This window comes from Notechis scutatus, chromosome Z (genome assembly GCF_049901735.1).
Source record: "Notechis scutatus isolate UNSWTSFEM ecotype Mainland chromosome Z, rNotScu1.2, whole genome shotgun sequence".
In the NCBI taxonomy this organism is placed as follows: Eukaryota; Metazoa; Chordata; class Lepidosauria; order Squamata; family Elapidae; genus Notechis; species Notechis scutatus.
This window is the reverse complement of record NC_142025.1, coordinates 115,673,510-115,683,999: the sequence shown is the minus strand read 5'-3', so window position 1 is coordinate 115,683,999 and position 10,490 is coordinate 115,673,510. Positions and strand designations below refer to the sequence as shown.

Here is a 10,490-nt window from a genome sequence, read left to right as displayed (position 1 = left end):
TGAATTCAGTGATTAGGACTGAACCAATTAAAAATTATTTTGGAAATAGTTACTCTTATGTTTTGTTTGTTTTTAAAATCAATAAAAATTTGTTTTTTTTAAAAAAAGGAAATAGTTACTCCAATTATAATACCTTAAAGGTATAAAGGAGAGAACATGAGAGAGAGTTTAGCTTATTTATTTACTCATTCCCCCTTTAATGCATCCTTAGAAATTAAAAGAATAAGTTGGTTCCAGAGGGTGGAGACAGTGACAATGTAGACATACTAAAAAAGAAGGATGTTGGCATTCAAAGCTTAAGGGAAAAATATATTCCAATTTTCTTTTGCAGTAGTCTAAGTTAAAAATGGCATTCCTTTTGAATATCCTTATTTGAAACAATTTCCCCACCCAGTCAAAATCAAATAAGCCAGGTCTCCTGGGCCAATTACAACCACAGCAATAAAAAGTCTCATGGATTCTTTCTGTCTCTGCTGCAGTGTAGTGCTAGTTCACCTCCTCCTTGTGGTGCACCCTGGATAGCACAGTAGTGTGAACCAAATGACTAGCAACAATTGGCAGCCAGACTATATTGAAGTATTGGCGGTTAATGACAGTTGGCAGCCAGACATCTTTGTAGATCTCCTGACTCTCTAAATACATGGCAACGGATAAGCAATGGATATCAGGCCCACAAGACAGATTGGGGACATTGCCATGGGGTCTTGTCTCTACTCCTCAGTGTGATTGTGATGCTCCTCAACAAAATATCTATCACATTGTGTCCAGATGTCATCAAGAGCTTACACCAGCACAGGGTCTGGTTTTTTCAGTGTGGACCACCCTGTCCTTAGATGACTGGGTGGACTGGATGTTGACATTTGAACTACTGTGGGTCCATGTATTTGCAATATGCTAGATAAACAAATAAATCTGTCTCAGCTAATCTTTTTTTTAAAACAAGTTTTATTCAGTTTTCCATATTTTAACATCTCTTTTTAGTGAACAGCATGATTACAGGTTTCACATACACATACAAATATGACCATGATTACATATTCAATTTTTATATCCAATTCCTTATCTTAACAATGCTTTTATACATTTTCTATTTTATTGTATTATTCCAAATATTTATCTCACTATTTAATTCACTTATGATAACTTCATAATCATTATACTTTAGTGCTTTTAACTGTCACATTTGTAACTGTCACATTTCATCTTAAATTCTAATTTAAAAAAAGACACTTCTATAAATTGGTTTCCCCCCTGAAATTTCAATATAAGTGTGCCACCTCTAAGTTATAAATTCATTTATTTTCACCCCCTTTAAATCTCGTTAAAACATTTAACATTATTACCTAAAACATTAAACTTAATAATCCCTTTAAAACTATATAGCATGTGTTATGTCCGTCGCGGAAAAGAGACTCGGAGCCAGTGACTTGGTTTCAGCTCTTTATTTAGTTCCCGAGATCGGCTCGGGTCCAAAGGAAAAACGGCAGTTTTTATTCCTTGGCCGCGGCGGCCGCGGCCAATGGCACTGCCTCGAATCTCCTGTGATTAGTTTCCACCAATCGCGGGAGATTCGCGGTGGACCAATCAGTGCGGCTCGCTCGGCCAATCAGCTCGCCGTGCGTCTTGACCAATCCCCGCGCGGCATTTACAAGTATATTATTGACTGTACAGAACACCCCTCCCCTCTTGGTATGGTCCTACGTGACGTAGTCCTGTAAGTAGGCGGGGCTTCGTACTTGTCTAGTTGACCTGCGCAGGTTAGTTGGTGCTTGGCTCTCGGCCGGTTCAGTCGGGTTCTGTGTTGCTCTCTGCCTCGTTGATGGAACTGTCTGGAAGGGTGAGCCGGACCTTTCGTCGCAGCTCCCTCCCGGTCTACCCGGGCTGGTTGAGCTGTGGTTGTTGCCGCTCCCACCTGGTCTTTCTGGGCTGGTTGAGCTGGCCTGGCTGCTTCTCCCTGGTGAGGCTTCGAGCTGGCTGCTTGTTGGTGAGTATTCCCAGTTTCTTTCTGGTATGGGTTGGTTCTTGGGGTCTTCCCTCCCCTCTTGGTTTGTGTTGGGGGGGGTTCCCTTCTTTTTCTGGGTGTGTGTCTGTGTCTGTTTGCGTGTCGGTTGTGTTTCCCGTGGTTGTTCTTGACCTTAATTGGTCGATGTGTCGTTTCCATGCTCGTCATTCGGTTGTTTGTAGCCGGTACGAGCGGGGACCTGTCACTTGGGTTATGGTTGCTGGTACCCAAAGTGGGTCCCCAGTAAGGTTCCTTGCGTATACTGCGTCACCTGGTTTAAATGTTCGGTCTTTGCTTGAGGAATTTGGGGTTTTTTCTGGGTTGTATGTGGGGTGCAGTCTGTCGAGTGGGGACCTTAATTTCCTCCCCATTAATAGTTCTGCCGGGCTTTTGTTGGTTGTTATGTTCGGGGTTATGTGTTGTATAAAAAGCATTTTATTTATTTTCTCTTGGATTTCCCCGTTTTCTATCTTTTGGATTGTTTTTTTTTTTGTAAATTGAACCATCCGTTCTGCCCTCCCATTCGCCGCCGGATGTACCGGCGCTGTCAACGCGTGCCATATCCCCCGCTCCGCTAGGAATTTTTTGAATTCCATCTAAGTAAATTGGGGCCCGTTGTCAGATACGATGACGTCTGGGAGGCCGTGGGTTGTGAACAGCTTGCTGAGTTCCTTGGTAACGGCCTCCGTGTTGGTAGTTCTCATGTTGCTTACCTCCAACCAGTTGGAGTAAGCATCTACTGTAATGAGGAAGGTGTGCCCTTTCGTGGGTCCGGCAAAATCTATGTGAATCCTGGACCATGGTCCCCTGGGGGTTTCCCATTCCAGGATTGGGGCGGCAGGGGGGCTGGGCCTGGTTTCCTGGCATCGGTTGCATGCTGCCACCCAAGCCTCGATTCGTTTGTCCATCCCTGGCCACCAGGCGTAACTTCTGGCCAAGGCTTTTGTCCTAACGATGCCTGGGTGCCCCTCATGTAACAATTCCAATACCTTTCCCTGTAATTTTTCCGGAATGACAACCCTATCCCCCCAAAGTAAACACCCTTTTTGTAATGACAGTTCTGTTTGCTGGTTCCGGAATGTCCTGAATGTTTCGTCGTCGTCCTTTTCGGGCCACCCCTTCTCTACCCAATGTAACACTCGTGCCAGACGTTTGTCTTTATTAGTTTCGCGGGCAATGTCTGACGCGGTTACAGGTAGATCAGGCAGAGTCTCTATGCTAAGGGTGGCCATTGTGGGTGCTGGGTCGGTGTCCACGCCAGGTAGCAGCGTGCGGCTTGGGGCGTCTGCGTGGGTGATTGTCTTACCGGGTCGGTGTGTGAGCCGGTAGCTGTAGGCGGCAAGGAATTCGGACCTCCTTGTCATTCTTGGAGAAAGAATGTTCGGGGTGGCCCTGTTTCCTGCCAGGATTCCCAGCAGCGGCTTGTGGTCGGTGACAATGGTGAACGTCTGGCCGTAGATGTATTCGTGGAACCTTTTGACGGCAGCAACGATAGCCAGGGCCTCTTTGTCCAGCTGGCTGTAGTTTCTTTCCGGTTTGGTGAGGGTCCTTGAAAAAAAGGCGATGGGTGCTTCTTTTCCATCGGGGAGAGTGTGGCTGGGTACGGCGCCGACGCCGAAGGGTGATGCATCGCATGTGACTGCTAGCGGTAGGGTCTCATTGTATTGGATGAGGACGGCATCCGAGGTGAGTAGGTCCTTGGTTTTGTTGAAGGCGGCTTCCTCGCGTTTCCTCCAAGTCCATGGGGCCGCCTTGTCCAAAAGCCTATGAAAAGGCTCCGCCGCGGTCGCCTTCTGGGGCAGGAAAACATTATAGAAATTAAGCAGCCCAAGAAATGCCTGTAGTTCCGTTTTATTCTTCGGCCTGAGGGCTTCCTTGATTGCTCTGATTTTTTTCTCGGTTGGGTGAATTCCGTGCTGATCTAAAAGGTACCCCAGGAATTCGACCCTCTCAGTATGTAATTGGCATTTTTCCTTTTTAACCTTCAGCCCCGCATTTTTGAATTTCATTAGGACCTCCCTCAGGCGACCCTCCAGTTCTTTTTGGTTGGCTGCCGACACCAGTACGTCGTCGAAGTAGGGCACCACCCCCTTGATTCCTTGCAGGACTCTCTCCATGAGGCTCTGGAATATTCCTGGGGCCACGCTGACTCCAAACTGGAGTCTCTTACAGCGGAAGGTCCCCCGGTGGGTTACTATGGTTTGCGCCTCGGCGGTTTCTGCGCCGACCGGCAGTTGTTGATAGGCTTGCGCCAGGTCGAGTTTCGCAGAAACCTTGCCCCCCCCACCAGTGAGTGTAGGAGGTGCTGCACTACTGGGACGGGGTAGGTGCTCTGTTGTAAAGCGCAGTTGAGGGTGGCCTTATAGTCCCCGCAGATTCTCACCGACCCATCGGGCTTGACTGGGGTGACTATGGGGGTCTCCCATCTGGCGTGGTCAATTGGTTCGAGGACCCCTTGTCTGATGAGCTTGTCTATTTGCTCATCGATCTTGGGCCGGAGTGCGAAAGGTACCCACCGTGGTTTTAGGCGTATTGGGGGAACGCTGGGGTCTAGGCTGAAGAAAATAGGGGGCCCTCGGTACTTGCCTAGGGTGCCGTCGAACACTTCCTGGAAGTCCTTTGCGAGTTGCTCCTCCCAATCGGCCTCCCCGATGTGATCGATGCCCGTCACTCTGATTCCGAGTGGCGCGAACCATTGCAGTCCTAAAAGGCTGGGGCAGTCTCGGTCCACGATTGTCAGTGGGAGCCTTGCTGTGCGCCCCTTGAAGGTTATCTCGAACTGTCCTGTTCTGACTACCGGGATGCGATTTCCCTGGTAGTCCTTGAGGATTAGTTTCTGGCTTTCCAGTCCTCTTTTTTGGATTTTGGGCACCAGTCGCTTGATTTCCCGCCATGCAACCATGGAGAGGTAGGACCCGGAGTCCACCTCCATCTTGCAAGGCTCGCCCTCGATGCCCACTTCCACATGTACCTTCCAGGCGTCTGCGCTGGACGAATGGCCGATGACGACCGTCTGGTGGGCTTCCTCTCTCTGCCGGTTCTCGCCATTTCGGCGGCCCCGTCTGTCTCGGCTCCAACGATTTTCAGCTTGGCGGTCTCTGGGCCTGGGGGGTGCCGTCTCGTCTCTGGTTGCTGTTGTCTTGTCGCTGGGGACTGTAGTTTTTCTTAAGTCGGCAGACTCTGGCGATGTGGCCTCTTTTATTGCAGTGCCGGCATATTGCATCGAAAAATCGGCACTCTGATCGAGGGTGGTCGCCTCCACACATGGCGCATTGGGGTCCCGACTTACGACTCCGCCGATCGCGCCAATCTCGTTCCATCTGGAGTCGATGGATGTCCTCTTCCTCGTCCGTGGTGTCGGAGACGGAGTCGAGGTCGCCATGGTGTGTGGTGGTGGTCTCTTGGCAGCTTGCTTCGGAGCATGTCTCGGTTGCCGTGCCTGCCTCAGTGGTTGCAGTGCGGTCTCCGGCGTCTGGTCTCCGCATTCGAGCCGCCGATTTCCGGGTCGCTTCAGCTGCGGTGGCGTCTGCGAGGACGTCGGCAAGGGCGATGTCACCTTTTGCTATCAGTCGGCTTTGTAGGACTGGATCTCTGAGCCCCAGGACGACGCGGTCTCAGAGTGCCTCGTCCATGTCTGTAAACCCACACATGCCCCCGAGATTTCGTAGGTAAGCCACGAAATCGCTGATACTCTCGCCCCCTCTCTGGTCTCGCCGGTAGTAGTCGTGCTGCCTGATGAGGGTGGTTCCGGAGCAACGGCTCGAGATCGGCCCAGTCCATCGTCTTCACATCCTCAGGTTTCGCGAGGGCTTTTGCCATCTTAAACACTGAGGGCCCGCAATGTGTTCGAAAGACGGCTCTTTTCTTCTGCCAGTTTGCGTCCTTTAGGTTGCTACTTTCGAGGAACATCAGGAACTGGTCGGTGTACGATTCCCAATCCTCAGTAGCTGGGTTGAAGGGCGCGGGCGGTGTGATGTTGGCCATCTCGTCGGTCTCGTTTCCTCCGGACATGTGTTCGATGGGAATCAGGCTTGGGATCCCACCCTCGTCGCCAGTGTTATGTCCGTCGCGGAAAAGAGACTCGGTGCCAGTGACTTGGTTTCAGCTCTTTATTTAGTTCCCGAGATCGGCTCGGGTCCAAAGGAAAAATGGCGGCTTTTATTCCTTGGCCGAGGCGGCCGCGGCCAATGGCACCGCCTCGAATCTCCCGCGATTAGTTTCCACCAATCGTGGGAGATTCGCGGCGGACCAATCAGTGCGGCTTGCTCGGCCAATCAGCTCGCCGTGCGTCTTGACCAATCCCCGCACGGCGTTTACAAGTATATTAATGACTGTACAGAACAGCATGTATAAATCAGATTCTGCATGATTTTTCTCCTATTAAATTTCATTAAATTTACCCCACTCCCAAAAAAGGACATATTAATCTACTCATTCAAACAGTAAAAAAATCCTAAGCCCTAAAATTAATTCCATTTCAGCTGTCTTCTTATATCATTTCATTTATTTCCATATATTTAATACACATATTCCGTTAATTATTCCATTCATATTTAAACCAAAAAAGCCAACATTCCAATCTTAAAAATATTTCAATATATCTAATATACTTATTCCATTATTTGTTACAATTTTCTCTCTAAATAAAGAGGAAGAGCATTAGATTCCATTATCCAAAAAATAACAATTCTGTTTTTCCATCTTGTCAGTCTATATGTCCCTATTTCGTAACTATAAATTTATTTATATTACCCCTCAATACCTTGCAGAATCCCCTTTCTATATAATAATGGCCCATTATCTCTGTGTCCAATTAAGGATTTCCCCATTTTTTTTACAATTCCCATATTTATTTATTTCCAAATCCTGTTTCTTGTCCTTTCTTTCCCCCTGTCTTTTCTCCTTTGTTCTTTCACTCCAGTTTTTATCCCTCTCTCTATTTATAGCTTCCTTTCGCCCTTTGAATTTCTGCTGACTCTTTTTCCCTTTTTTAATTTTTCGGATATTCCCCTTTCTATTTAATTTCTTAAATTTCCTGTATTTATTTCCAACTGTTTTCTTCTTTCTTTCAAGAGTTCTTGGTTCTCGATGACCACTAAAGATGGTCTCTTCTATGATTTGCTCCATCTCCTCTTCTGCCTTTTGTTTTTGTTGTTCATATTCTGCTGTCGCATTTTCAATAAATTTTAAAGCAAAACCCAGCGATTCACCTCATTCTTGTAGTGTTTCTTTCATTTTTCTGAGTTCCATTTTTAATGCCAGAAGAGAAATCGCCATTTTACAACTTTCTAATTCGCAATTTAATCCAAATAGTATCTTTAAAGTTTATTTCCAACAGCCAACTATTTTTCCTCTCAAGTTTTTAAGTCTCCGCTAATCCAGTGCCAAATTCATGTCAGAATCAGCAACTAATCCAAAGGCAGAATCTTCCTAATTCTTTCTTTGTTACAATTTTTCAATTTTTCAAAGTTCCTGCTTTATTGTATCAATTTCCATGCAATTTCAAGAAACAAGAGTTTTTAAAAAGGAAAACAAGTTGAGTTTAACTGAGATGGCACTCTTTATTATGCTAAGTCTTCACCCCCTCTTTTCTTTTTTCTTCTCTACTATTCAGAGCTTTTTAACCCACAATTTTCCAACAAGAAAAAAAATCAAATCCAGTTGATGTTAAATTCCCTCTTTAACAGTCTACAATTCAGCTTTATTAGTGCCAATATAAAATCAAAGTATACTTATCCAAGTTGATTATATAGTTCCTTCTCTAGCTTCTACCTTTTGTGGTTTCAAAGCCACGACGCTATCAAAAGCAATTCACACCTTTTTTTCCTCTTTTTCTTGGTTGCTTAGATCCTTTCTTAAAGATTCTTTGAAATGTTAATCCTGGGGGTATCTTCCATTTGATTATATCATCCAATTCCTCCTGCTGTTCGCTTCTCTCTCTCTCTCCTGCACAATCTTATTCCAGTCTGATCTTCCCCTTCAGGGTGGCCATTTTAGACCACCACTTCAGGCGTCTTTGGGAGGGAACAATTGCCAAGCCGGAGAGGGGATTTGTGACTCTCCTCTACCCAGCTGATAGTCTCCCCTTCCTCTGCTACCCCTACGAGGTAGCTTCTGCCCCGAATCCAAAGGATTGGGGCTCTCCAATGCTGAAGCATGAACCAAAGTTGTGCACAATCGCGGTCAGTGGTCCGTCTTTGGGGAAGCTCAAAACAGGAAGTCCTGTCTCAGCTAATCTTGAATGGCACCTCTTCTGAGTGTTCTTGAACAAGGACAAAAATATATAAAATACAAGGACAAAAATACATAAAATGCAAGTAGCACCAGCACTTAGACTTATATAATCTTTACAGTGCTTCACAGCTCTCTCTAAGCAGTTTACAGAATCAGCATAATATTTTTCCCAACAATTTGGATCCTCATTTTACCTACCTTGGAAGAATGGAAGGCTGAGTCAACCTTGAGCCTGGTAAGATTCGATCTGCCAAATTGCAAGCAGCTGGCAGTCAACAGAAGTAGTCTGCAATACTGTACTCTAACCACTGCACCACCATGGCTCAAGCACAGAAATAAACAAAGAATTGGCATGCATTCACCGAGAACAAAGATTATGATTCCATTGCAACTTATCTGAAGGCTATTTCACTTACCAAAAATGTGTTCCTAATAATAAAGTTATTTTGTTTTTGAGAAATTACCTAGCCCCATCCCATTTGTATCAGAAGCACCTAAGAGGCTTCCAGGTTTAATGAATTAGCTGGTGACATTACTGTTGCCCTGGAGATGTCTCCTTTCATATTAATCTGTCTACTGAAGTGGTACCTATTTATCTACTAGTGATTACTCGCTTTCAAATTGCTAGGTTAGCAGGAGTTGGAGCGAATGATGGGACTTCATCCCACCACAAAGGAACACTCTGGTCTTGAACGTGAGCTTGCAAATCATGAACCCAGTATCCTAACCACAGGAGCCACCATGATCCTTATTACCTGCCAAGGTTGAAGTTCTTGACGTACAAGTCTGTTTCTTTTCACTAACATTTGGTGGAGGGACCTAAATGAAGACATGGCATGTAAAGCATGTGCCAAAAGATAGACAGCATTAAAGATACTGTAGCTGTAACCAGTCATCTGCATTTCAAAAACAGCGTCTGGAAGCACCTTCAACTTCTCTACCCCAGTGCATATTTTATTGTGCTCCACTGATTCTTTGGAATTTGAAAGCGTACAGTGAAAGGCTTGCTCCCAAAAATCCTTTAGGAAATTGTCCCCTTGTTCTGAGCAGCATTTTACGTTCTGAAGGTAGGTCTGAAACCCGACTGGTTCATTTGAAGGAACCTCAAACGATATGGTGCCTTGGAATAATTCTGAATCCCAGCTGGTTACAAGGCCCATGATGGTGAAATCAATCTGTGCAGTCACAATCCACAACTTTCCCATGGGTGCATTTTCCTAATGAAAAGAATCAGACTGAAACATTAAAAAATTCAGCCACATAACTGTGAGAATTTCTCCATACACAATAAATACGTTGGCTCTGTTGTCCATGACATATTGATAAGTACATGAGGATACTTCGTTGATTTGGGTTAATGATGGCAAACGACCTTGGCTTGGGATTCTTTGTATAAAGGCTGAACAGATTCCATTCTGGAAAAACAAAGGTTCCAAGATCTCCAAAAAATGATCTCCGCTCTTGTCTCTCAAAACAATGAGTCCAATCCAGGTCCATCCAAAATGCTTCAGTAATTTGACAATTCCTGCATACTGAAGGGCTTCATTTGAAACCATGCGATAAAAGGAAGGAAATCGTGCAGGGTTGTTTTGTTCAGAGGCGAAAGAACCATATGTGAGCTAAAAAATAACCACACATATATTTACTGTAAGAAATATCTTTCAGTTTTTGGGACTGCCTTTTTAGAGCATGGAGTCTCAGATCATGATTTGAATCTCTTTTCTTCATTCTAAGTAAACAATGCTGGTCTATGGGAAAATGAAATAATTTCTACAAAAAGAATAACAAGAAATTAATCTGTTCGAACGCATTATTCTGCCTTATTTTTGCTGTTCTTTAATTGTCAAGATCCTTTAAACCACAATAATTTGGCTTCATTTTGAATAGTCAAGAATTTGTTGCCAGTCAAATCTTTCTTCCTTTTTTCTAAGGTATAATGTTGTTCCAAGAATCAATTAAATGCTTATCTACCTCATCTTAATTCATAATCAAATCCCATCTTAATTTATAATCAAAGAAATTATGAATTATAGTGGCATGGGAGTCAGTTAAGGCATAGGATTGCAAACCAGGAGATTATGAGTTCTAGTTCTTCATTTGGCATGAAGCTAGCTTGAATCAGACAAAATATAGACTAGAAGGGACAAAAATACATTTGAAGAACTTACCTGTGGAATTTTATAAAGGGTTAAGATGTCAGACATGTGGAAGGATATATCAGAGCCAAGTCCACCAATGATGGCGATGAAATTTT

General features: G+C 44.9%; 1 pseudogene across 1 annotated transcript in view; it reads right to left on the bottom strand.

The window, feature by feature from the left end:
* Positions 1 to 9,792, bottom strand: part of LOC148129160 (vomeronasal type-2 receptor 26-like) — a 48,821-nt pseudogene extending 39,029 nt beyond the window's left edge. Inside the window, exon 1 of the transcript XR_015746031.1 lies at positions 8,992 to 9,792. The product of XR_015746031.1 is annotated as a vomeronasal type-2 receptor 26-like (transcript). The remainder of the gene's footprint in view (positions 1 to 8,991) is intronic.
* Positions 9,793 to 10,490: the final 698 nt, after the last annotated feature.